The sequence below is a fragment of the Balaenoptera borealis genome (assembly GCF_965194805.1).
Source record: "Balaenoptera borealis genome assembly, chromosome: 17".
NCBI lineage: Eukaryota > Metazoa > Chordata > Mammalia > Artiodactyla > Balaenopteridae > Balaenoptera > Balaenoptera borealis.
Genome location: NC_138876.1, coordinates 16,345,723 through 16,372,744, shown reverse-complemented (window position 1 = coordinate 16,372,744; position 27,022 = coordinate 16,345,723). Strand labels below are relative to the sequence as shown.

Sequence of the window (27,022 nt, the reverse complement as noted above, 5' to 3'; positions counted from 1 at the left end):
TGGCTGGACCAGGGGCATTCACTCTGCTGGCTCTGTTATTTGCTTTATCCTCCAGGGGAAAACAATCCGCCAGTTCCTTATTCACCTGGTACCCATTTTAAAGGCCCTGAGAACTGACGTGGTATGATCAAGGTCACACTGCTCCTCGGGGCAGTGGGAGAAATTTCCCGTCTCTAGAGCTCTTCACTCTGCAGTGCCCTGTTCCCTCTGGACACCTCCTTGGATCCTCCAGACCAGAAGAGGGAGAAACAGGAGAAACAAATGACCAGATCCTCGGGAACCCTAGTTTGGATCGCTTTTTCCTGCGCGCCTGCCACTTGCTTAGGGCCTTCCCTTATTCAGTAGATCTCGGTGCCGCTTTGGGTGGAGCTGATGCTTCCTGTTTCACTTTCCTCCCCTCCTGACTGTGAAGGAACCGCCAACCCCACCTGAGAGCCTCGGTCCCTGGGGCGGATGATAGACACGCTGGGGGCCTGTAGGAGGGCCAGGAGTCAGCTGGTGGCTTCTGGCTGGTTTGAAGCCCTTGTCCCCACTATGCTCGCCCCATTGGGGCGTTACAGGAATTCTCTGAGGCACGTGCCCCCGTGAAAAGGCCCTTCCAGGTCTCTAAGGCCCCTCTGACCAGAAGCCCCCCTACCTGAATCAGCCACTTCCTGAGCACATTTTTGAGATGTAGACATTCTGGGGCCACAAAGCTGAACGAGCTTTACTTCCTGCCTTCACGGGTGGGGAAAGTCAGGCCCAGACTCTGAGTCGAATGACCGGGGATTCTTGTACCCACAGGGTTTTGGGGGCCGGTGTTCCAGGCAGAGCGGCGCCCGAGCAAAGGCACTGAGGCGTGACCTTGCACTTGTCGTGGAGCTGAGCGCTTCCTTGTTCTTCAGTTGCTTTGAGTGTGTTTCTTCTGCCCCAGCTAGATGGTAAGTGCTTCTAGGCAAGAGGTCATAGTAAGCCCTGCTCCTTCTTCTCTAGCCCCTGTGCTTGGGGGGGTGATGGGCAGCTTGGAAATCACCTTCGCCTGAGTCGTCAGCTGCTGACCTGCTCAGCAGCTTTGTGATGTTAGATTTTATCCCCATTTTACAGATATGGCAACTGAGGCCTTGAGAGGGTGACTTGATGGCTCAGCTACTCAGTGACTGAGCCTGGATTTGCACTCAGGTCTGAGGTCTGACTCCAACTCCTCCCTAGATCTCACCCTCATGGTCAACACTGAGGGAATGCACGTGGATTCGGTGCTCGGCACAGAGAGAGATGCTGAGAGGGAGGGAACACGTGAGCATGAGCTTGTGGGGCTCGGTGGAAAGGGCGCTGGCTCTGGAAGGGAGACCCCTGGCTCAAGTCCCAGCTCTTCCAAGCATGAGCTGCATGGACTTAGAATAGTCACTTCTCTTTGGGGCTCAGTTTCCCTGGATGGAAAATGAGAAGATGGTAGGAGATTCCATCTCATAAATCTATGGAACTATGAAAACTTTGGTCTTCAGTGCTTTCTTACATCTCAGCACCCCCAGCTCTGCCAGGCCTGCACTCCCAGTCCCTTCCCAGGAACCCCCATCCCTGGGTCTCTTCCAGACTCTGTGCTCCCCTCTCCCCAACAAACCCAACTTCTAGCTCAGTGGCGTCACCTGAGGAGCCTGTTAAAATGCTGACTCCCAGGCAACATCCCAGAACCTGATGACTCTGAGTCCCTGGGAGATGGGCCCAGGAACCTGCATTTCTCCTCTAAACACTCCCAGGAAATTCTGCTCATCAGCCAGACTTGGCAGTTATTGCTGAGCTCAATAGTTCTCCAACTTTGGCAGGCATCAGAGTCACGGGGCGGGGCGTGAAATGACTGGGCCCCATACCCAGAATTTCTGATTCAGTAGTTCAGAGGGGGGGTCCACAAATGTGCACTTCAAACAAACTCCCAGGTGATGCAGGCAACCACACTTGGAGAACCACTGCCCTAGCTCATTTCCCGAGCCAGCCAGCAAAGGCGTCTTTACTCGTGGGCGACGGCCGGGGTGCAGCAGTCCTGTCAGCACGTGAACTTTTAACAGAGACCTTCGAAATTATTGAGATATTATAATAACAGCTACCATTTATTTAGTATGATACCGCGCTACCTGCCAGGCCCTGTGCTAGATATCTACGATCCATGTCTCTCATTATTACATAGGGTTTGCAGATTCAAAAACCAAGGATGAGACTAAGTGATCGTCTAAGATTGCACTTGCTACAGATACCACCAGGACTTCCTAGAGGAAAGCTTGGGCTACTTTCTTTACCCCACGAGGCCTGTCTTTGCTGTCTCTGCCTGGAGTGTCAGGAGAATTTCCAGCCAGGTTCAGAGAGGGGTCACCACCCAGGTTGGGGGTGGGATTTTTGGTTGGAGGAGGCTTTCATTAGTTCCCCACAAATTGTACCCTGCTGGTGGTGGCCCTTGGCTCACACCCGCGGGACAGCCTGCTTGCTGCTCGTCTCCTTGTTTCACCCACTTTAAAGGACCCCTCGTGTAAGTGGGGACCGTTGCAGCTCTAGCAGGCTGAGCTCCCAGGGTGAAAACGGTGGTCTGCTGCTGGATCCCAGCCTGCTGGGGTTCTGCGTGGGTTCTGGCCTGGCCAACGTTCTGTTTGCCTGTAAGCACCCTGGAATAGAACTGTTGGTGCCGGATCCCAGGGAACAGATAGAAATGCAGAAGGTTGAGTCATGACTTCAACTCTCCCAGCTGGTGCGTCTTAGTGGGGGAGCTTCTTTCCCTCTAACATGTGAAAATTGGCCTGTTGTTTAATAGGAAGCTCATTGATTTGTGCAAACATATAAAACACAGAGTAACTAGGAAATACAAGTGGCCATGAGGGCTTTTTCCACACTTAGCTCTTTAATCTTACCATTCGCCAACACAGACACACACACACACACATACAACACAGATCATGCTTGTGTGTGTGTGTGTGTGTGTGTGTGTGTGTGTGTGTGTGTGTGTTGTTTTGTTTTGTTTTCAGTTATTTTTATGTCTGACAGGGATCTCAAGTTTTTCAAGCCATCCATACCTTCCGGGCGGCATCTCCTACTTCTACCAGTTCTCTTCCCTCTGCAAAGAAAAGGAAGGGAGGGAGGGAGGGAGGGAGGAAGGGAGGAGGGAATACACGAAGGAACTGCCCTCAAACACTGATCCATTGGCGTGGCCAGAGTCCTCCATACAGTGGTTTCGGCGTGCTATCCTTTCTGTTTTAAGAGGACAGACGTGCATAGGTCCTGCACAAGCTCTGTCCGCACCCTTGAAGGCAGCTTGGTGGAGATTACTGACATTGGAATTGGCATCGAAAGTCAATAGCTCTAGTCCAGGATCTGCCACTCAACCATGCCACCTTCCCCCAGCCTCCCATGGCCAGTCTGACTTCGCCGTCTCCTCAGGGAGGTGGTGATAGCAAAAGAGATCATGGATCTGAGAGCATCACTCCAGTCTGAGAGCTGGATGAAATTCTAGGAATCTAGATGTTTTACTTTACCAGTGAGAAACCCGAGGCCCAGAGAGGGGAGGTAACTTGCATGAAGTTGCACAACGAGTTTTGGGGCACTAGAGAACTGACAGTAGAAGGAGGGTATTGCCCTGGTGGTCTTGTTGCTATTTCCTTCTGGGTGATTGTTTTGCAAACAGTGAGTGAAGTGACAGGAAAACTTCTCTGGGAGTCTCTCTGGCCAGAGCACCTTCTCTGTCTCTCTGTCTGTCTCTCAGACACACACAGACACATGCATGCACACACACATTTCTCGGTGTAAATAACAAAAAGGCAGTGACTACCCTTTACAGGAGAGACTTATACTCTTTTTCACTGGTTATGGGGAAACCTGTTGGGCATCATCTAACTCTGCAAGATAGAACGTAAGACTTGGAAGAGTGAAGCTTGAAGTTAAGGAGAATCTACTGCCCAAAATCCCTTGCAACCATAGGGCTTGGTTGCCTTGTACTTGCCTAAACCCCCAGCTCCCAATTATCCCTATTCCCCTTTCACAGATAGACACATTCCTGGTTCTCCTGCCCGCAACACACATAGGGTAGAACAAAAGAACATGAGCTATTAAAATAGACAGAGGATTGGACATTTCTCATTAGCGGTGTGCCCTTGGGTAAGTTACTTAACCTCTCTGAGCTTCACCTTCCTCGTCTGGACAATTATAACACCTCTTAATGTTGTTGTAAAGATTAACAAAGGTAAAGCATCAGAAGTGTTTAATACAGGGACTGGTACAAAGTAGGGGCTTAATAAACGTTATCTGCTGCTACTGAAAATGTTGGAGAGATGTTGAAGATCACATTCTTGCATCATTTTTGTGAGAGAATGAACTGGTTCATCATTTAAATGAGATCTCTCTCTAGGCCTCTGGCAATCTGACTGCATAGTTAAAACTTTGATTTTCTGCCCCGGGAAGAACAAATATTGTCCAGGTTTTAAGCACACCATAGCTGAGCTGTTATCTTTGGAATACCAAGATGCTGGCATGGTAGTTTTCAGTACTACCTTGTGCATATAAATATCCTTATATCTGAAAAGGATATAAAATTGCAAACAATAAAAGATATCAATGAACTGGAAACCATGAAAACAAGAGTCAAAACACAAAAGCCCAATTATAATGGAATAGAGGTTACCCTGTACTGCATTTTCTGGTTTACAGTTTTAGGTATTCCCCACCCCTAGTGGCCTCACAACCGTCCTGGAAGGTAGGTTTGATTCTGCCCACTCCTCGGGGGAGAGAAGACGGTTTCAGGCTGATGCTGAGTGGGAGAGACAGTCAGGAGTCGCATCACACTGGGCCTTGTAGGATTTGGTAAAGAAATTTGGATTGTTCTGAGTTCAGTGGGCTTAAGCAGGAAAGTACTGCAATCTTATCTACATTTTCAGAAGATCTCTTGGTAGAGAGGGGAGAGAGCAAAAGTGGAACCAAGGAGGCCACTTGGGAGGTGGCTTTGGAAGTTCAGGCAAGAAATGATACAGCCCTCACGGAGATAAAGAGAAGGTGGGTCAGAGAGTGGAGGTCACAAGATGGCCTTAGGGTGGGTTGGCTGTGGATGTTGATGAAGAGGGAGAACCAAGGATGGCTTCCAGCTTCCCAGTGGGTTGATGGGCGGTTGATGGTGGGGACGTCTGCGGAGGAACAGGGTTCAGAGGTGGCGGGGAGGGGCGAATCAGGGGCTCTACTTGCATTTGTTTTTGGAAGGAGAGTATCTTATTCCAAACATTGGGCCTTCTGATGGCAGAGAGCAGGTCGGATTCACTCGCTCCTGGGCATTGAATAAATGCTTTATGTGAGCTGGGTGCACTCAGGTCCACCCCCGGGCAGCCGGTCTGTGAAAAATGCCGCCGATGGCAAGGTGCTGTGTTCCTTCTGCCGCCAAGGAACCAGAAAGCCATTAATGACCCCTTCTGAGAACGTTGGGCCCCGTACAAGAAACAAACAAAAACCCCCCGATGTCCTGCCTTCTCGTGTTTCAGGCTTTGGGTAACTTTTTCTTTTGCCAGTCTCCACGGGATCTTTCCTCTGCTAATGTTTGAAAGTGATGCTTTTTTTTTTTTTAATGTTGTACTCAGGCCTTAAATAACCTTTACCCTGAGGTAGATGAAGCCTAGTAAAATGCTAATAACATCGACAACAATAATGAGCTTTGGTGGAGTGTCATTTAATTAAAAGACCTCTTTTATATGCGCTATTTGATTTTAGCCTCCAGGCAATCTCTGAGGTGAGGCAAGCAGCATGTTAAGCTCTGAGAGCCAGAGGACTACAGTAGCCAAGAGCGTGTAAAAGTGAGGTAACTACGGCATGGCTAGGTTAAAAGAGTTGAGGTCCTTGGAACGGGGCTGGCCGGTGAACAGTAGCTGTTGTTGTTTGTATGGTTAGTTTCTAGATAGAGAAACTGAGGCACAATGAAACTGCGTCGTACACGCTCAGCAGCGGAATCAACTCCGAGCTGTGTAGGATGTGCTGTATTTCTGGATGCCATGCTCAGAAGGGATCTGAAGTGATGTTCGTTAGGCGGGAAGGCTGCTGCCGGGCCTGGATCCCTTTGAAATCCTCCTCCCCCATCTCCCCCTTCTCTCCCTTGCAAGTCTCCATCCCCCGTGAGGTGGGTTGAACACACCATCCGGGACCGCTCGGAGCCTGTCCCCTCCTCCCTGCCTCCTGCCCCGGTGCCCCCTGCCGCTCATCTTCCCGCGGGCCGCATTCTTCGAAGCGGGGTTCAGAGCCGCCTCCCCCTCCTCCTTCCCTGACCCCCGCCCTCACGGCACCCTTCTCCAGTGGAATTCTGCATCGAAGCCATCCCGGATCCCCACCTCTACCATCCCAGGTGACTCCGCAGGTGTGAGTCTTGGCTCCCCCATTGGGTAGAGGGAGACAGAGGCCTTGCCTTGTACCTTGTGACTCTCCAGCTCCCCTGTGCCTGGCCAGGGCCACGCCCAGAGCAGGTGCCATGACATTACACAACTGACTTTTAGAAAACAATAAAAATAATCATGCCCAGGACCCACCTATGCAAAGGGGTGGTGCGTTCACCCAGGTCGTCCCTCTGGGAAGTTTACCCCTTATTCCCAAGGTGGCGCCCTGGCTCGGAACCTCTGAGATGCCCAAGAACATTCGAGAACGTCCCCCAACACCACACTGTTCTCCTTGGTGTTGGCAAATCTCGGCCCTTTGAGGGTGGCTCCACGGCTCCCATCTGTGGAACCAGGACAGTGATGCCCCTTAGAAATACAGTTGCTGGGGAAGGGTGGTCTGAATCAGGGGCAGTTAAACGATAATGTGCCCAGTTTTACGCGTTGCCTTGTAACCTGACTCTGAAGACAGCTCCAGAGGAGGGCTTCCACACATGTCTTGGGCATCGTGGAGATGAACGTGCAGGCGCTGCCATGGGGACCTCGTTGGGACAGTGGTTCGCTTTGGGCGGGGTCAGTTCTGTGACTGTGTTTAAAATTTGTCCTCAGAGAGGAATAAACGAGTGAGCGTGTGTTTGATCGGAAGAACAACGTGTGTTGTTGTCCTTGTGCACGTGTGTGCCTTAGGGGAGAGAGCGGGGGCCTGCTGAGCCCCCTGGGCCCCCAGAGGCCAGCCGGCCCGGGGGAGACGGCCCTGTTTTTGAAGCAGCCATAGCGCTTATCCCTTTGCCTCTTGCCTCCCTTTCCCCCCAAGCCCCCAAATTTGTTTCAGCCCGCTGGCTCCCTCCGCTGACCTGAACGTAATGATTGTATTCTTCATAAGTAGAACACCTCCTCTGCCCCCGATTCCCACCCCAACCCCGAAACTAACTGCCCTCCCCTCATTAGGTGCTCTAAGGACGCGGTTCTGTGTGAGAAGAGGCCTGGGCCCTCTTCACAGGCCCTGTTTGTTGCAGGTCCCACCGTCCATCTCTCTTAAAATGATGAAGCTTTGACAAGGCAGGAGGTGGCGGGGAAGGAAGGAGGGTGTTTTCCCTGGATTCCCAATATTTGGGTTTTGTCCGGTAAAATATTTTCCCGGGCATCGGCGGGAGAGGAAATGGACAATCTCTGTTTCTTCAGAGACTGATTTTAGCTGCTGGCAGAGGTTCAGGGGCGGCCGGTGTACCCTGCCCCGGCACCCCTCCCTTTTCAGTCCTCGTGTCCCTGGTGGGGAGGAAGCCATGAGGTTTTCAGTGTCAGTGTCACAGACAGAGGAGGCGGTTGTGAAATCCAGATCATATGCCGCTCCTGAGTGACTGCTGTGGGTCCTGGTGCCACTGAAATCCGTTGACTGAGGCCGCCAGCCCGCCAGGGTGTCTCTGGGGCCACTTGTACGTGGACCCGGCAGCTGTAAACCGGAATCACCAGACTGGATGGGATTCCCAGCAAAGCCCTGGATGCATGCGGTGGCTGCCAAGGGGCATTAGAGGGTCTGGACAAGGGCCTGTCTGGGTTTTCCAAAGTGGAGAGGTGGGATTGAGAGTGGGAAAGGCATCCGGCCTCCCTGCTAGAGACTCAAGGAAGCCTGGTACTGCCATTCGCCAGCTGCGTTCCTTGGCGTGGCCTTGAGCCTCTGATCTCCATTTCCTCCTTGGAGACACAGGGTGAACAATACCCACCTACCGAGTGAGCCGCTCTGGAGGCAAACATTGCCAGCTGTGCTACTTGCTTGCTGTGTGACTTTGAGCAAGTTACTTTATATCTCTGTGCCTGGGTTTCCTTGTTATGTTGGTTTCCTGTGATTGCTATAACAGAGGACCACAGACTTGATGACTTAAAACAACAAAAATTTGATCTCTCACAGTGCTGGAGGCCAGAAGTCCAAAATCAAGAGTTAGCAGGACCCTGCTCTCTCTAAAGGCTAGGAGAAAATCCTTCCTTGCTTCTTCCAGCTTCTAGAACTCGTTGGTATTCCTTGTGGCTGCATCACTCCCATCTCCACCTCTGCCTTCACATCACCTTCTCTTCTGTCTGTGGGTTTCTTCTCCAGGTGTTTCTTATTAGGCTACTTGCCATTGAATTCAGGGCCCATTTGGATAAGCCAGGGTGATCTCATCTTGAGATCCTTTACTTAGTTACACCTACTAAGACTCTTTTCAAATAAGGTCACATTCACAGATTCTGGGGACTAGGACATAGACATATCATTTGGGGGGGAGGGGCACAATTCAACCCACTTCACTGGTTTATTAAATGAGGATGATAATGGAGATTACACAAGTTTATACGTCTAAAGTCCTTCGAGCCGTGCCTAGCACACAGCAAACACTCAGTGTTTGCTTTTGTCATAATCCTCACCAAGCCATCATTTCATAATCACCATCATCATCACCACCATCACCTTCGCTACCACCATCACCGCCATCACCATCACCGCCATCACCATCATCACCATCACCATCATCCCTAACATCTGTGAAGAGACTTCCCAAACTGAACACGTCTAAAATTAACTCTTGACTCTCATTCTTCAACTTCTCAGTAAATAGTTACCTCTGTTTACTCCATCCTTTAAATAATCCTGGTTTCCTCTTTTTCTCTCACACCTCATTCCATCTGTAAGTCCTGTCTATTCTGCCTTCAAAATATATCCCCAGTGTGACCACCATCTTTCAGTACCACCATGTTGCACCCCTCCAGGGGACGCCCTTCCCATTTTGGTGGCTGTGAATGGCACGTCTGGAGTCATATTCAGCACCGTGGTGCTGCTTCCTGCCACCTCCACCCCCGTCCCCCAGTTGAAGCCCCATCGTCTCTCACGTGGGTCACTGCAGTCACCGTTGGTTGTCCTCTCAGCTCGTCCCTTAGCTGCCGCCCCTCCCTTACTTCATGCACACACCCCTGACTGTCTCCTCTCCTCACAGCTGCTTCTTAAAAACACAGGTCAGATTGTCACTCGCCTGCTCCAAACCCTCCAATGGTTCCCCCGTCTCACTCAGAGCAAAAGCCAAAGTCCTTATGGTAACCCCCAGGCCCACGTGATCCCCTTCCTCTCTGCCACCAGCCTTGAACAAAACGCACCCACACCCACACCCACACCCACACACACACACTTGCATTTGCGCTTGCTACTTTCTCAGCCTAGAACACTGTTTTCCCAGTTACCTTTGTGGTTTTCTGCTTCATTTCATTCAGTCTGTGCTTAAAAGACACGCTGTCACGGAGGCCTTCCCTGCCCACCGCAGGGTCATAGCTCAGCCGGCATCCCCACAAATCTCCATCCTCTCAACCCGTCTTTTTCAAAGCACAGCTCGCTACGTGGCGCCGGATGTTTATTTGCTTGTGGCATTGCGCGCTTTCCCCCATCACACTCAAGTCTGTGAAGGGAGGAACTGTGTTGTGATGGCTGCTGGGTCCTCAGCCCCAACCACATGTTACGCACATGAGAAGCACTTTCTGGACGAGGGAATGATTACGGGCCGGGCTCTGGCTTTGCAGGCATCCTCCTGCTCTCCCAACAACCAATGACATCAGTGTTGTCACACCCTCATTTTGTCCGGGGCACAGAGACAGTAAATAAATGTCCTGGGCTACCCAGCGAGGGAATGGCAGAGCACGATCTGAGCCAGCTAGTCTCCTGCCAGAACCCACTTTCTGAATCACCATCTGTCATGAGACAGAAATGAGAGACTGTGGTGACAGACCTTTGGAAACGGAAACGCACGACATGAATGTACCAGGACGACGATAGCCGAGCCCAGCACGTCTAAGCTGATTGCTCCAAATTGATCTGGGTCTCCTTCCTGTTTAATTCTTTAAATTGTGAGAGCTCTTTTTGCTGCCTCCCCTGATGGTACAACATGAGGGGGTAAGAAGGGTGTCCATGAGGCACTATTGCTCTGTTCAGTTACTGTCAGACTTCAGTGGCCCGGAATGTTCTGGAAATGGGGCATGCAGGCTGCGTGAATGTGTCCTTTATTCCAAAAACAGGTCAGTCCATCCGCCTTTAGTAAACATGGTGTGTTGATAAGAATCAAATATTTCAGTGTGGGACCATGCAAAGATGCACTCTCAGCTCTGCCACTGAGATAACCTGTGCCCTTAAATAGTAATAGTACCTCTTATTCCCCGAGTCTTACCAGGTGTTAGAGACATTCCAAGTGCTTTATGCATATTAACTCATTTAGTTCCCCAAACCAATCATGGGAGTAAGTACTCTTATTAACCCCAGTAATCCTAGTCACAGAAACACAGAGATGTTGAATAACTTGACCAAAGTCACACAGCTCATGATCGGCAGAGCCGCGATGTGAACGCAGGCCGTATGTCTCCTGAGGATGGGTTTTAACCAGCCCTCTTTTGTGACTCTCAGCTTCACCTGTAAATTGTGGGGAATGCATTCAATCATATTTTCAGCTTGAAAAATCTATGCTTGTAAGGCTGAGAACTTGGTAGTAGTTTTGAGTCATTGGTATGAGTGCAAGAAGTATAGGTGCCTGGGGTGCAGCAGGATCAAGGCTATCACAGGAAGGTCCACGATCCGGGCTTCGTTTCCATCAGGTTCTCTCTTGTGTCTTGCTGTCCTCTCATTTGCTACTTTTCTTGCCTTGATTGTTTGCAGAAATAAGAGCCCACAGGTGCTCATCTACCCCCAGACATCTTTCCCCTCTGTGTGATAAAAAATATATATATATGAAACCCATATGGTCCTCTGGTGTTGATTAACTTTAAAAGCACTCTCACATCTCTGTTCTCACTTGATTCACATAGAGACCCTGTGTGGACAGGCAGGGAGAGTCCCATTTTACAGATGAGGAAATAGAGGTTGAGAAGGCTGATCTTAAGGTTGCATTTATCTCCTCCTATCTACTATGAGTATTTCCTGGGTCCTTCCTCAGGGTTTTTCTTACTTTACTGTAATAATCTTAGCAAACAGAGTCTTCGATTGCTCCCAGCCACCTCCTACACTGTTGTCACCACTAGATTAGTAATAAATTCCTGTCAGAACGGTGGCCATCCTTTACTGAGTACCTTTGATGTGCCAGGAACTGTGCTAGGGGCTTTTCACGTTTTACGTCCTTCTAATCCCCACAATACCCCTTTGAGATGTATAGCATTTTGACTCCCATTTCACAGATGAGGTGCCTGAGACCACACAGCCCCAGGGCGACACGTGCATATAGTCACACAACGAGGAGGTGGTAAACCCAGGTTCTGCACGCGTTGACACAGATTGTCCGGTGACCCCCTCCCTGGTTAAAGCCTACCGGGACTGCTGGTCATGACACCTGGACAGGACAATGTCCAAACTCCTTGTCGTGGTGTGCAGGGCCTCCCTGTGCCCACAGCACCTACCCTCCAGCCCACGTCCTAGCCCCTCCACCTTCACTCTCAGCCGCACTCAACCACCAGCTGCTCCCTGCTCAGGCCATGCCCTTGCTCTGGACCTCGCCTCTCTGCTGCCCTCCTTGGAATGCACACTCCTTCCCCTTCTGACTGGTGATTTCCCATCCATCCTCCATGCACCAGGCCAAAGCTGCCTTCTCCTTCTCCTTCTCCATGCAGCCTCCTCTGACCCACTATCTCCCATGCCCTTCTCCCTGCCCAGTGTCACTCTGCCCCAGGGCACCCTGAACCACACCCCATTGCAGCATAGCTCACCCGGTGTCACTGGCACCTAACATAGCCCGCAGATGGAGGGACAAAGGACAGCAGGGAGCAGTGTGGCTTGTGGAAGCACCGGACAATGTGTGCCCCGCCTAAGAGCATTCTGATTCCTTGTGGGTTTTTTTAAAACACACGCCAGCCCAACAAAACAACTTTGTGGCTGGTGTTTGAACCATGGGCCACCAGTCTGAGACTCTTGGGAGCTCCTGGGGATTCTTGTGCTTCTCTCCATTGTCAGTACGTAAATGAGGTAGGGAGGGAAGAAGGGGAGGAAAGAAGGAAGAATTTACCTTCCTAGACCTGGCAATTTGGCTTCCGTAAAACATGGTACATTAATTAGTCTGCTCAAGCTGCCATAACAAAATACCATAGATTGGGTGGCTTAAACATCAGAAATTTGTTTTCTTACAGTTTCTGGAGGCTGAAAGTCCAAGATCAAGGTTCCAGCCAATTCTGTTTCTGGTGATGACTTTCTTCCTCGCTTGCAAATGGCCATCTTCTTGCTGTGTCCTCACATGGCCTTTCCTCGATGTGTACACTCGGAGGGAACAAGCTCTCTGCTGTCTCTTCTTATAAGGACACTAATTATATGGGGTCAGGGCCCCATTGTTATGACCTCATTTAACCTCCCTTAGAGGTCCCACCTCCAAATACAGTCACACTGGGGGTTAAGGCTCCAACATATAAATTTGGGGAGTGGAGGACAAGCATTCGGTCCATAACACATGGCATTCCAGATCATTCAATCCACAAGTCTTTCCTGTGTCCTCACGATGGGGATTCTGAAAACATTGAAGGCAAACAGCAGAGTCCAGCGGTCAAAAGCACGAGCTTTCATATCAGGCAAATTCAAGTTTGATACTTAGCTCCACCACTTACTGGCCAGGTGACCTTAGACAACCTACCCAACTTCCCTGAGCCTTGCACTCCTCGCTGTGACAGGAGGACAATGACACCAACCACACAGGGTTTGTATGAGGGTTGAGCAAGATCCACGCACATCCACCCCGCCCAGCAGCGTTCATGACCGCCCCGGAGACACCGTTACTGAGCACATCCTCCGTGCTAGGCTCTCTGCTGGGTGCTGGGGAGCCGGTGGTGAGCAGGACAGAGCAGATCCCTTGTTCTCATTCTTCCTTGAAGAGCCAGATGATAAACAAGGAATTATGGGATCAAATAGCAAACATGTCAGTCATTTGAGAATGGGACATGAGCCGTAAGGAAATAAAAGAAGCAGAAGGCAGCAGGGGAGGAAAGGCCTCTCACTGGGGAGGTGACTTTGACAAGAAGCTGAGGGCCATTCAAAGGCTCGGGGCGGAGTATTCCAGGCGGGGGAGTAGCAATCACGAAGGCCTGAAGGTGGGCACCCTCGGTGCCCGCAGTATTCATTCTGATAGCTGTGGTCCTATTGCACGTGGTCCCACCCTCAGAGGCCACCGCCCTGGGGGGACACAGGACCTCTGCCCAGCCCTCCAGGGAGCAGGGCCCAGACGAAGCCGGCTTTCAGAGGGGAGCAGCGCCTTGAGGGCTGGAGTGCTGGGAAACGGACAGCAGCGCAGGAGGAAGATGTGGCGTTTGGTGGTGGGGCGGGGGGTGGGGGGGAACAAGCGTCCCGGGGGAAAGGGGAATTTGGTCGAAGAGCCTGGTGTCTGAGGGACCCTGGGAGACTGCCCAGGCCTGAGCCGATTCTGAGAGCAATGCCAGGCCAGGAGCCCAAGGCACCACGTGGATGACCTCAGCGTGAGCTGATAAGGGCAGCAGCCCTCACTGTCACAGCGGGGTGGGCGGGTTGTTCGTTCAGAGAATGTGCTCCCCACACAAGAGGCAGGGCCCCGGGCGGAAATCCAGCGCTGTGAGTCACAACCAGATGTACGTCTCGTCAGGGAGAGCCATGGCCGCGGAGAACTGGTCATGGTTTCCTGGAAACTTCCTCAGTGTGGGGCAGGGGCACTGTGAGGATAGGTGCCAGCCGGGGCAGAGAGGGGAGACCGTGCTGGGGGGCTGGGCCAGGGCTGCACTCTTGGGACTGTGGCCGAGCTTTCTGGGGCCACTGGGGGCCAGAGGACTAGCTGAGGTCTGAGCCTGATGCCCGTGGACCCGCTGAGGCACGTCTCCCCTTCCACAACATGCCTGGCGTTTCCTGGCCTTCTGACACAGGTCATCATGCCCCTTGAGGTGTGGACGTGGGAAGAGCAGCTAGACTGGGAGATGGGACCCCTGCATCCTCATCCCGCAAACTTGGATTCAAATCCAAGGACTTGCACAAGCCCAGCTTCTCCAGCCCTTGGTTCTCTCATCTACAAATGGATGGGATAAATTGGGAGCTCTCCAAGGTTCCGCCCAGCTGGACTATTCCGGCAGTTCCTTCATGTTCCTCCCTGTAGATGGGAGAAACTGAGGCCCAAGAGCAAGAGGCCTGATCCGAGCCAGCCCATTTGGAGGTGGGACTGCAGCTCTAGCTTTGGCCAGAGCTGCACCCCTCCCCGCCCCTTGCTCCAGTGTCCTGCCTTCTCTCCCCGATCTTCTCCTTCCTGGACACCTCTTTCCCTCCTTCCCCTCTGCCTGTGCTCCTCACCTGCCACACATGGAGATTCAGCCTTTCCTGGGGTGGGTGGGTCCCAAGTCAGAACCAAGATGAGAACTCCCAGGGCCATCAGCCGTCTGTTTGTACTCACCGGGATAAGTGGGCAGGACCTCCTCCAGCCAGCTTCTGTCTGAATGCTGCACATCTTCAATCCAACTCAAATGGCACCTCCACCAGGAAGCCTTCCAGATCACCCCAGCCAGAGTCATCACCTAAGCAAGCCTTCCCCATGCATCCCACTTTATAATCTTTCTGGTGCCATTTGTACTTACTTGTATTGTAATTATTTGTGCATACATCATAGCTCCTCTACACAATTCCAAACTCATTGGATGCAGTACCGAAATTGCCTCCATTTTGCCCATGCCTATCACCAGCCTCCTCTTTGACATCTGGTGCGGTGTTTGTATTCTAAGTGTTGGGTAGATATTTGCGGAATAAATGGAGTTTTCCTTCTTCTATGTGAAAGGATTCTTTCCTTTCAGAATGAATGGGCAGATGTGTAAAAGCGTCTGTTCTAGAGCTGCACGGGGTGGAATCTTAGCTCCACCATCTACACACGGTGGGACCTTGGACAAATTACTAACACTTGTGCCTCAGTTTCCTCACTGGTAAAATGAGGATAAGTCATAACCCCCTACCTCACAGGGTGGCTGTGAAGACTAAATGAGTCATGTTTGTCAAGTGCTTGATGTCGTGCCCAGCATAGACTTGATTTAATAAGTGAAGTTGTGAGATTCTGGCAATCCAATATGCAAATTTTTATTTGATTTTTTGAAAAAATATTACACCACCTTGCAGAACTCGAGCCTGGCTTTAGGTAGTTGCCAGATCCTTTCCAATCCTTGCATTCACAGAACCTGCACTGGGTATTCACTGCCAGCTGCAGAGCCTCCCCGGCTACCCTGGCTCGGAGCAGGGGCAGGGAAGGGAGAGAAGAGCCGTCTCTGGCATAACTGCTCGCCAGCTTGGGGCTAGCAGCCACATTAAGCGCTCTTACTCAATTCATGTGACTCGACAAATTTGGAATGTGTTAGGGAGAGAGAGTTTTTCCAGCTATGAGTCAGTACATTTATGCTCTCTCACACACACATTTAAAAATTTTAAGAAGAAAGAGACTTCAGCGAGAATCCTTTATGAGTGCAAAGTGGAAATCTCCGGAAACTGTATTTTGACCCTGAAGGCAAGTAATACTTAAGATATTTAATAAAGGGTTCGAAACAAGAGTCGAGGAGAGAAAACACAGCTAGCTGCCTTTTCCTTCGGTATTCTCAGCTGCTGCATTGCACATAGGAGGACCCGATGTACATGGGTTTATAAAGCACCTCCTGGATTCCCTGATTTATACTCAACATAGTGGGGAAAGAGATATGTGAAAGAAGGGAGGCATAACCAGCATTTATTAAGAACCTATTATGTGCCAGATAATCGGGGCTGGGGTCAGGGTACATGTCCCAAGTTCAAGAGGCAGTGTAGGGAAAAATGGAATGATTGTATTCAGACATGCTTGGGTTCAAACCTCAGCCTACTTTCATAATATTGTCTAAGCCCCTTCTTCTCCCATTTTGTGGATGGCAAAACTAAGGCTCAGAGAAGAGAAAATAATTTGTCTGTGGACACAAAGCTCTTAAATGATAGAAACCATATTCTAAACTGGGTCTGTGAGTCTCCCTATGGTAAAGAAATTTGGGTTAAATTAATGTCCTCAGGGGCTGAGTTTCCCCACCAAGGAGGGAAGCAAAGACACCCACTCTCGGAGATCACATCCGCATATCCTAAGCAGGTACCACTTTCTCGCAGACCAGTGCCTTCAACCACCTCCGGCCACTTGCCTTTGAGTCCCTCCCATTCGGGATTACAAAAAACCTGCTTCTCACCCAGGCTGGTCCTCTCTGCTGTTGTTTACTTTAAAGAAAGAAACCACCACCCGCCCAGAGGGCTTGTATTTCCAGCTCACTTACATCTCTTTTGCAAGGGTTCATTTTCATAGACTCCCAATCTCCAGGGAGCTGTGTCTTTCCCTCGGAAACATGAGCTGTAATCAAAGGTGTATTCATCCCCGCACATCTGCCAGCAGCCACGCCGGAGCCACGGTTCCCCGAGGCCTGACAGAAGGAGGCTCAGGCCAGGTGCCCGGGGAGAATTTTTCCCTACACAAATCAGATTGTCCCGTGGTTGCCCTTTGTAGAGATGGCAGAGTCCCAGGCGGTGCTTCTCAGATTGCTGGAGGACCTGATGGGGCCGGGGGTAAATAAGATTCCACCATCCATTCAACAAACACTACTGAGGGCCACCACGTGCGGAGAACTGCAGACACTGAGAATCCAACGCTTTTGGTGACTTCCCGTCCCTCACAGGGATAAAGACCCAGCTTCTTAAAGGCCAGCAAGTCCCTGCAAGAGCCGGCTCTTGCTCTTTCTCTGTCCTGCTTGGCTGTGGCCACTCCAGCCAGCTTCCATTGCTTGGTGACCAGTATGCCTCCTCCGCCTCGGCCCCGTACACACTCTCTCTGGCTTTCTCGATTCTTCCTTCCCCTCTTGGCCAGGTTTGCTGCTGCCTGCCTTTCAGGTCCAGCTCCCCACCCCGCCCCGCCCGCCCCCCCCCCATCTGCCATATCCTCACATGCCTCTGCTGGCGATCTTGCCACCATTGCATGTGCTTCAGGTAGCACCATCACGCCACTGGAGTCTCTTATCCAACCCAACTGCAAAGGCAGGGCTCACCTTATGTCCCCAGCACTGGCCCGTAGTCAGTGCCCCATAGTTATTGGAGGAATGAAGAGACAGCAGTGAGCAAATCAGACACTGCCCTGCCCGGTGCTGGGCACATCTTCGTGGAGTGTTGATGGTACTTGACAGTTTTCAGGGGGAAATATTTGGAAACAAATACAGATCAATTCTAGAGTAGAATTCAGTGTCCTGGTAAATGTTCAAGGTGTCGAGCTGCACCCTCACACTTCGGGGAGGTTATGAACTCAGCCTCCTCCATACTCCTGGGGGCGTCTCAGTGGAAGACCAGGTTGGGGGTGGTGGGAGAGGTGGCCCAGTTTGCCAGCAGCTCAAGTCACGGAGTCAAAGTTTAAGAGGCAGCGGGGCGGGGGTGGGAGGGGGAATGGAAAGACTACATTCAATCAGGCCTGAGTTCAAACCTCAGTGCTGGACATTTTACTCTTAAGACACGGGGCAATGTATTTGATCACTCTAGGATGCAGGTTTGTTGTCTGTAAAAGGGGTATATGAACACGTGTTCCTCAGAGTTGCTGTGGGAAAGACAGACAAGCCACGTGGAGGGCCCAGCTCAGCGTCTGGCTCAGAGCAAGCACTCGGGAAGTGGTGGCCTTTGTGCTCGTCATTCGCTGGTCGCTCTTATGAATTAAAGGCTGTTGTTGGTGTCCAAAGTGGAACATTTTCTGGAGCAAAGACAGGCAACTTAAGGCTGCACTTCTGGCTGGCAGAATGATGGCTGCACAAAAGTGGCCTGTAGTTTTCCACCTTCTTTGAGGTTGACCTTCCTCTCTTGTATCCAGTCTGCACTGGCCCTGGCCTGAGTCAGTCACTCCCCAGCACTGTCCTCCAGGGTTCCTCACCCTCTCCTCCATATGAGGCCATCACCTCGGGGCATCATGACCTGTTTACTAGACCCGGAATTTCTCACTCATCTGCTAAACGTTTGCCGAGTGAAAAAATGGACTGGAATAAACTACGTGAGAGGGAGTGACCCTGGGGAAGGGTGTTTTTCTTCTTCTACAGACCATTAAATCACCGTTCCTCTTTTTCCCCCTGCAGTTGTCTTGCCATCTGGTAGGTTTAAACTAGGCCAAAAGGGAATAGGAGGGACCTGTAGGGAAAATCCTACAGGCAGATTTTTCCTCATTGGGATTTTGCCCCATGCGACCATTTTCTGGGGAAATGAGTTCTGAGCCAGGAAATGTGTGCACATTAAGAGCTTGAAGGACAGTGAAAAGCCCTTTACTTCATTAATGCTGCTTGCAGTGAAAGCTGCCATTTCCACGTGCAGGAACTGCGGTCGGCACCATGGCATTGGATCCCCCATGCAACCCAAGGAGGCAGGTTCTGTTTAGAGCCCCGCTTGGCTGCTAAGAAAACCAAGGTCCCCGGGAGGGAGGTGCTTGGCGTCAGGGCACAAAACAAGCGTGTGAGAGAACCAGGACCAGACTCAGACGTCCTGTCTCCAAGACCAGTGCTCTTCCCCCCATGCTGGTTAGGAAGGATCCAGTGTCTCGTGGGTGATACCGCAGAGCTGAGTTCCAGGATAAACGGGGAAGATGTAACAGATTCATTGAGACTCCCCAGCTCTGAGAAGAATTCACTGTGTGGCCCCAGCCAAGCCCCACTCCACGCCTCTGTGCTCAAGAAGAAGCACCTAGTCAGCTGAGGATAATAATAAGTATTATCAATAATAATAGTAGCTATCATGCCTGATTACATGATTCTAAGTGTTTTGTATGTGTTACCACCCTGGGTCCTACAGGGTAACTCAGGGTTAGTTTGGGGAAGAGGGAGAACAGAGCATTGAAGAGAGAGGGTCTAAGATAGCGTAGCCATATGGCTGCAGGGGGCATAGTGGGTTCAAGAAGCTTAGGCATCCTTGAGCCCAGAACACAGTGGGGCAAAGGGAGGGAGGAGCAATGAGCAGGGGCCAGACCTCGCAGGCTCCAAGACCCTGGGGTAAGGAGTGTGGTTTTGTTCCTGAGACAAATGGGGTGTTCATTAACTGCTCCCACCTGTACCACCTCTATGTACATTGTCCTTCCTCACATTCAGTTTATTATGTATCTTTCTCCTTTTTTATACCATGAGTTTCCTAAAGGTAGGGATTGGGTCTTATTTATGTATGTATGTATGTATGTATGTATTTATTTATTTATTTATTTATTTATGGCTATCTGGTGCTTAGCACAGAATCAGGTATATATGGATAGTCAATAAATGGTTGTTCATCAGATATTTAAAATATTCAGCATTTAATAATAGTAACATGTTCAATATTTAATAACTATATATTATATATTTGTTATATATAGATATTAGTACCTGTAATGTAACTTCCATTATGCAGGCATTTCTGCTCTAAAATGATATATGCGTGCCTGTAAAACCCTGCACTCTGAAAAATTCAAAAACCACAGTGCTTTGGGGACAATTGGGCTGTAGCAGAGCATTCACAATTCATGTGACTCTGTAATGAAGCACAATCCAAGTGATGATACCAAGCAGAGTTCAAAGGGCATGATACATTTTGGATGAGGGGCTTCCTTGGTGGTGCAGTGGTTGAGAATCCGCCTGCCAATGTAGGGGACACCGGTTCAATCCCTGGTCCGGGATGATCCCACATGCCGTGGAGCAACTAAGCCTGTGGGCGACAACCACTGAGCCTGAGCTCTAGAGCCCACGAGCCACAACTACTGAGCCTGCGTGCCGCAACTACTGAAGCCCATGCGCCTAGAGCCCGTGCTCCACAACGAGAAAAGCCACTGCAATGAGAAGCCCACGCACCGCAACAGAGAGTAGCCCCCGCTCACCGCAACTAGAGAAAGCCCGTGTGCAGCAACGAAGACCCAACACAGCCAAAAATAAATAAATAAAATAAATAAATGTATATTAAAAAAAATTTGGATGAAGACAAATATAGCAATAACTTTAGGACCTGAGTAACTATAGGACAATATATTATTTTTAAAAGGGGGAAAACTTGATGGAAGGGGCTAGAGAAGGATTGAGGCTGATGGGTTTAGAGACAGAAGGGGGCAGATCATCTTTATCAGGAGTTCCCCGTGGAAGAGCAGTTTCAGGCTCTGCCAGAGTGTAGCAGGGACAGATGGTTTCTCTAGCCCATGGCCTTTGCACAAAGACCAGGAAGAACTGAGCAACAGGAGTGGCTAAGACAGAGCACGTGGCCACTGGAGCCCAGAGGAGGAGCTGGGAGGGCGGAGTCCCCCGTGGCTTGTTCTACTCAGCTGTGTGTACCTTGCATCCAGCCGCCCGCACTTGGTGGTGCAAAATATTAATGTGCTGGGAACATTTGCCTATGAACCAGTGCAAAGTCCAGGTTTTATTGACCCCTATATACCTTATATACACGAATCTTCCTCGTGGAAGCAAGTGCAGCAGATCAAACATTACATAATGGAATACATGACTAACTGATAAACCAAGAAAGCCCACTGGCCAGTTTACATCAAGTAAGGTACAAGTCACACACCCTGTGTGTGTTGTAGACTGTTTTCCTCTTGGTTCATGAGTCTATTCAGTAAACCCATTCAGTAAGCGGAAGTAAAGCAAGACATATGGAGCGGGGTGACACTAAGCAAGGGCATCATAAACCTGTGATGTGATCACTTTCCCCATCAGAAGCAGCTGAGCTCACACTTCTGGACATGGACTTAGAGGGCCTCAACCCCAGCCTGCCTGAAAGCTGTGTGACCTCAGGAAAATCACTTAACCTCTCTGTGCCTCAGTTTCCTCAACTGCAGAGTAGCACTAGTGACACTCCCCAGGTTCTTTGAAAGAGCAGATTAGCTGGTGGATGAAAAGTTCTTTCTAAACTATAAGGGGCTTTACAGAGTATTGTCCTTCCTGCAAATCAGTGCTGGGATACTCAGCTTAGCTTGCCTCCTAGGGTACCTTCTCCTGCTGGATGGCTAGTTCTAAGGGCAGAGGGCAAATGCAGCTAAACTGAAATCAAAATAAATTAATCACTGGGATTCAATGCAGAAGCTTGAATGAACTTTGGGAAACTTTGCTGGCGTCCGACGGCCTCTGTGGAGCCCCTGCCTCCACAGTATCTGACGCGTCCCTCTCTGAGTGCTCACCCGGCAGCCTCCGTCTCCAGGCCTGAGCTCATCAGCCGACCCCTGGCCCACTGCTCTTCCCCAGGCCCCTCCCACCAAGCCAGGCCCGCCTATCCCATCACCCTCTCATCTTGCTTCCCCAAAATCGTGCAGAGGAAAGGAACACCGATTCCGGAATCACATGAACACGGGTTTGAATGAGCTCTACCACGCAGCAGCTCTAAAATCATAATAGCCAAGCTGTGGTTTCTTGAACCTATTTCTTCACCTTGGGAATGGGCTACAACTTCCTGACTTCCTTCCCTCCTTCTCTGATTAAGAGGATTAGAAATGCACACTTTGCAGACTTTAATAAGCCCAGGAATCACCTGAGGAGCTTGTTGAAAAGCAGGTTCTGATTCCGTAGGGCTGAGTGGGGCTCGAGAATCGCACCTTCCAGCAAGCTCCCAGGTGATGCGATTTCAGTTCTGACTATGGATCCGGGGTATGAAGCACCTGCCATATAGTACGTACTCAGTCAGTAGAAGCTGTTGCCATGAAGATTTTTCCATCCAAAGGGTGCTCCTTTGAGAACAGCGATAGATGCATAGAGAAACCTCTGCTTCCCTCAGAATTCTGAGGGCCACAAGAAAAAACAAGTTTGGCTTTAAAGGTGGGCAGGGCGAGGGGAGCGAGGAGAAGCGTGGCCCCAGCAGCAGCTCATAGGCAGGCTCTCCACGCGCACGTGTGCGCTGCAGGTGGGCCTCTGCCTGGCTGCAGAAACCTCTAGAGCTCAGGCCCCGACTTGCCATGCGGGGAATGCATCCTCCGAGCCGGGCGCACGCATGTTCCTCCGGCTACAGCTCTCCTGAGGAATTTTCAAAGCGCCCAGGGCTCGCCTGGCGGGAGTCTCCCAGGAGGGAAATCCACGTCGGGGGCTTTTGTTTTCAGGGCTGCGGTATCTTTCGGACTTGAGGCCTTGCGTGCAGAGGTTTTCCCCTCCACCCTCACCAACGTGGAGCCGTGAACCCCCGCTGCCGCTAGGAACGGACACCGAAGACTCAACGAAACTCGGCGTGGGGTTCACGAGCCGCCTCCGCAGCCCCACCCAGCAGATTTGGCTTTTAGTTTCGCTCTTCTAAAAGGCCTGCTTCTCAAAAAGCTGCTGACTCACCCAGAGTAAGGGTCTCTTTTTTTTTTTTTTTTCTTTTCAGCATCGTCCCAAAGCCCTGAGATTTTTGAGGGCAGTTTAACGAGCACCCCGGTCCTGACCATTTCCTTTTTCTTTCTCCTCCCCATCTCCATCCCAGGATCCTAGTGCCTTAGTCCTTCTAGAAATGAGAGTTGAACCCCCATTTGCCTTGTTCTGCCTTTAATATTGAGTATCTCTTCTTTGTAGGTCTTGACGCACTGTCTGCTCTCAGAGTCAAAGTGTAAAAAGATTCCCAGGATGTAAGCAATATGGGACTGGTGAGTGACCCGTGTGTTTGGCGGAGGTGGGGGCCTCAGCTGGATTTCAGGAAGGGGAGGGAGATGAATGGGAAGGACAGGGGCAGCTGAGCTTTTGCGCCCCTGAAACGGTTTCCCTCCAGATGCAGCTGGAAAACAGTGCACAGTGCAGAGAATCCAGGTGGGAATCCCTTGGGATTCACTGGGTCCCTGCCCGTCCCTCCCCAGAAGCAAAGGGAGCGTGCAGGTGGCTGTGCCGACCTCTCTTCGCTCAGATGACAACAACTCGGGCTCACCATCCAGAGGGTTCGTGCTGGGAATTGTTCTCTAACCCTGTAACCAGGGTTAGGGACATATGCTTGGACTAGAGAGGGAACTGCCCGGCTCACACCAGTCTGTAAACCACAGCCCCGAGGAGACATGAGTAAATGCAGGCGAGAAAGCCACCTTTGCACCTTTGAACGGCTGTCACTGGCAAGAGGGCAGCTATTGACTCAGCCTAAGGAGAAATTCCTAACAAGAGGTTGGCAACGGTAAAAATCGACGTCCATTAGAGGTAGTGAGTTCCCTGTCGCTGGCAGAATTCAAGCACAGGTTGGAGAAGCATGGATGGGAAATGTTGAAGTGGGGAGGGGTTTTGACAGGGTGGTGTTTTACAGACTGTTCCATGATGACTAAGAATCCCGGAGGGGCAGGAGGATGAGGGAGAGAGTTTAGGGAGAGTGAATGAGGGGAACTTGTGAGCTCACACACACACAGTCTCTCGGCACTGCCTGTTTTATGGGGCAGGGTGCTGCCTTAAAACAGTGTAGAAGCTACTGGATGAGATGGGCTATCCTCAGACCTGTTGTCCATTGGCCAGCTGTACCTGAGCTTATGCCAGACGTCCACACATCACACTCGTGACCCCAAACACCTGATCTATATGAAGGGGTGGGCAACTCTCCAAGCACGATAGGGGCTCTGACCAGAGGCTCGAGGGAGCTCTCCCCCATACTAGGACCACCAAAAGAGCTGCCAGCGAGTTGCGCCTTCGAGAGACTTGCCCGGGATCCCGACCACACAGACCAGAAGGGAAGGCACAGGGTTGGGGCGGGGGACGCTGCGGCAGGATTCCCCAAACCCCCAGACTGTGGGAGGACAGTAAGCACGGCTTCCCCAAGGGAGCTGGGCTCCTTTGGTAGGACCACATTCTCCAGTGACCAAAACCTGGCCCAGTGAGCGTGAGAGGAATCATACCACAGACGCCAGTGGGGAAATTGCCCAGGAGAGACACCCATTGCGAGGGAGAGGGTCTGAAGGTCTGAATAATGAGCACGGGGGCTTCCTTTGTGCTTTGTAACTGGGTTTTCTTCCCCCGGGCCTGGGTCAGCTGCAGCACAAAATGTGTAGCGAGGCCAGGGCGCTGTGGGACGCCAGAGATGGGCTTTTTCTTTAAGAAACTGAAGTCTGGACGAGAATCGAGTTTGACAGTCATTGTGCAGAGACTGTACGTTCAGCTGAGTCCTGAGTGCTGTGCGGTGGGTGGACGGGTGGGAGAGGAAGGGGAGGGGGGCTGAACAGGAGCTTGAGCTGTGACTTGATGCTTCCTTGGCAAGTCTTCAAGCATGAATTGGGCTTTGAGGACAGAGGCTGTGTCTTTGATTCAAAGGACCTGGCATATAGTAGGTGCTCAAGAAGTGATTGTCGAATGACTAAAAGGGAAAGTGATGAGGAGGCAGCTCAGGAGGCCGTGTCCGTGGTTAAGAGCAGGGCTCCTGGAGTCAGACGGCAGGGTTCAAATCCTGCCCCTTCCACTAGCTGTGGGGCCTCAGGCAAGTTGCCCACCTCTCTATGCCTCAGTCTCCCCATCTGCAAAATGGGCGTCATGATAGTACGTACTGCATAAGGGGGCTGTGAGGAGTCAATGAACTGATTCATGCAAAGCTGCTTGGTCCTGTGCCAGCACATCGTAAGTGCTCAATAAATATTAGCCCTTATTCTCATTCTAGATGGGGGACATGACCCCAGATTAAAGTTCAGTGTTGGGACGGGAAATAGCAACATAGGTGAGAGGACAGAGCACTGGACGGGGAGTCGGAAGCCCTGGCTTAGCTGCAGGAAGGGGATGAGAAAAGTGATCACTCCCCCTAAGCTCACTCTACAGCAGAGATGCTGCAAGAAGGCGGTCAAGGGCAGCTCCATTTTTCCTGCTCTCCCTCTGGTGGTCCCAGCACTGGTTCAAAGGCAGGGGCAGCTCAGCCCTTTATTACTAGCTGGGGGCCTCATGGTGAGTGGTTTGACTTCTCAGGACCTCTCTTTCTCCCAATAAATGAGAAAACAATGCGGGCATCCTTCCCTCGCAGAAGTGAAAAGCATGGGTATGAGGGTCTGTTGGTACAGACGGAAAATCGTTTAAGACTTGAGCTTGAGTAGCGCAGTCTGGAATCTCACAGTCAATGTTGGTTCCCCATCCCTTCTCCAGTGAGGCCTGGCTGCCTCCTGTACTGGAAGACAGATTCTCAAAACGATGCTTCACTTCGCAAAAGGCACCATTCACCACCCAGGATTTGTAGCATATTTCAAATAAAATGGCATTTGCCTGAAGCATTTGTCAGGGTCACATTTCTTGCATTAGTGGTAGACCTGGGACTATGGAGTAGGCTTACTCGGGGGCCTACCTTTTGCCTCTCCTGCCCCATCGCCCTGTGATCCCGGCTGGAATTTAATAAGATGGTAGTTTAAGCCAAAATTGTTTATGGGGATCCCTATGGGGATCCTAAAAACTGTCACTCATATCAGTCTCCTTCTCCCTATGTTCCCCCTAACATCTGCCAAGCGACCCCAACTTCAGTTCTACCTTTAGTGGGAAGGGAACAGGGATGAGGCAGGGAGCAGCTTCAAAGGCAAGGCGGTCAGAGAGAAGAGGTCCCAGTTCCTGGCTCCATCAGCCATTTGGCATCTCTCAGCTTCTGTTCCACCTCTATTCACATGAGGCGACTGGGCTAGGTCAGGAGTGGCAAATAGATTTCATCTCCTGCCCATCTGATCAATTGGTCATGACTGCCAGGGGCACTGTGTGGAGAAGGATTCTGAGGCATACCCAGGAAGGAGTGTGCTGCAATGGATTAGTGATGTCTGCTGGGGAGCAATAAGGAGGACGTAGTACAGGTGCTACCATTTGGCGTCTGAGACAAAGCGATTTCGAAGGCCCCTGCCTGCTCTCACACTTCGTGCTTTTACCTAGCAGCCTTGTTTTACATCAGAGAGGCAAAGCACAGCAAAACCTCATTAATCTGGACCACTTTAGTACCAAGCCCAGTGAGTGAAAAGTCTTAATCTGAGGGTGTCTGCTGCATACAGGTGAGCTCTATTATCCTTCAGTACACGGAGTCGGCTCAGCCCAGCTAGCTGACAGGTGTGGAGGCAGGGGCCTCGGTGGTCTGTGCTTGCATGTCTGACCGTATGGCTGAGCGCACCTGACCTGTACTTCTAGGGCATTTACTCTGTTTATGAGCTTAGGACGGATACCAACGAAACTCTCACAAAAGCAGGATGTTTTCTGAAGTAGCAGATCATTCCGTGGGCAGCTTTGCTTCTATTTCAAATTGCCAAGGGATCTGAATTAGAGAGACTTCACCGCACTAGCTGGGAATAAGCTGTTTTTCCAGAATTATATGCAGAAGATGAGACAAAGTAGTTCAGAACTACTTTCCCCTGAGTTTCCCGATCTGTAAAATGGGGATATAATACACCTCACAGGGCTCTGCAGGAGAGTAAATGAGATAAAATGTGGAAGAGACCTAGCAGAAGATCTTGCTCACAAAATATGGTCAAAAGATGCTGTTACTTCTCCCCTTCTATCACTTCCCATCCATAATCACCCTGAAAGAAGAGCTTTCTTCTTATAATACGAGAAAAATGAAGTTACAGATTGTTTTAATAGTATCATACTTTCAAATGACTCCTATTAGTTTTTCAGAGGCTCATTTTTCATTGTTGATGATTCTCCAGTAGGAAAGGTCCACTTAAACCTTCAACTTGAGTTACTCTACTCTCGGTCTTCTGCAGGGAGTAGCTGATGCCCCAAGGGTCCTAACATGCATGCGCACGAGTGTCTTGGTAGGGGGTGCCTCCGGAGGGGACTGAACCCCGCAG

At 50.8% G+C, this 27,022-nt stretch overlaps 1 protein-coding gene across 5 annotated transcripts in view; it reads left to right on the top strand.

The window, feature by feature from the left end:
• ZHX2 (zinc fingers and homeoboxes 2) overlaps positions 1-27,022 on the top strand; it is a 182,216-nt gene that overhangs the window by 59,435 nt on the left and 95,759 nt on the right. For 2 of the 5 annotated variants that reach the window (XM_082364296.1, XM_082364299.1), the window contains exon 2: positions 22,836-22,906. The exons of 1 other annotated variant lie outside the window; for it this stretch is intronic. The gene's annotated coding sequence lies outside the window, so the exon portion shown is untranslated. Of the gene's footprint in view, positions 1-783; positions 921-21,842; positions 22,616-22,835; positions 22,907-27,022 lie in introns of those variants that run through there. 2 more of the 5 variants (XM_082364297.1, XM_082364298.1) reach the window with 2 other exon arrangements.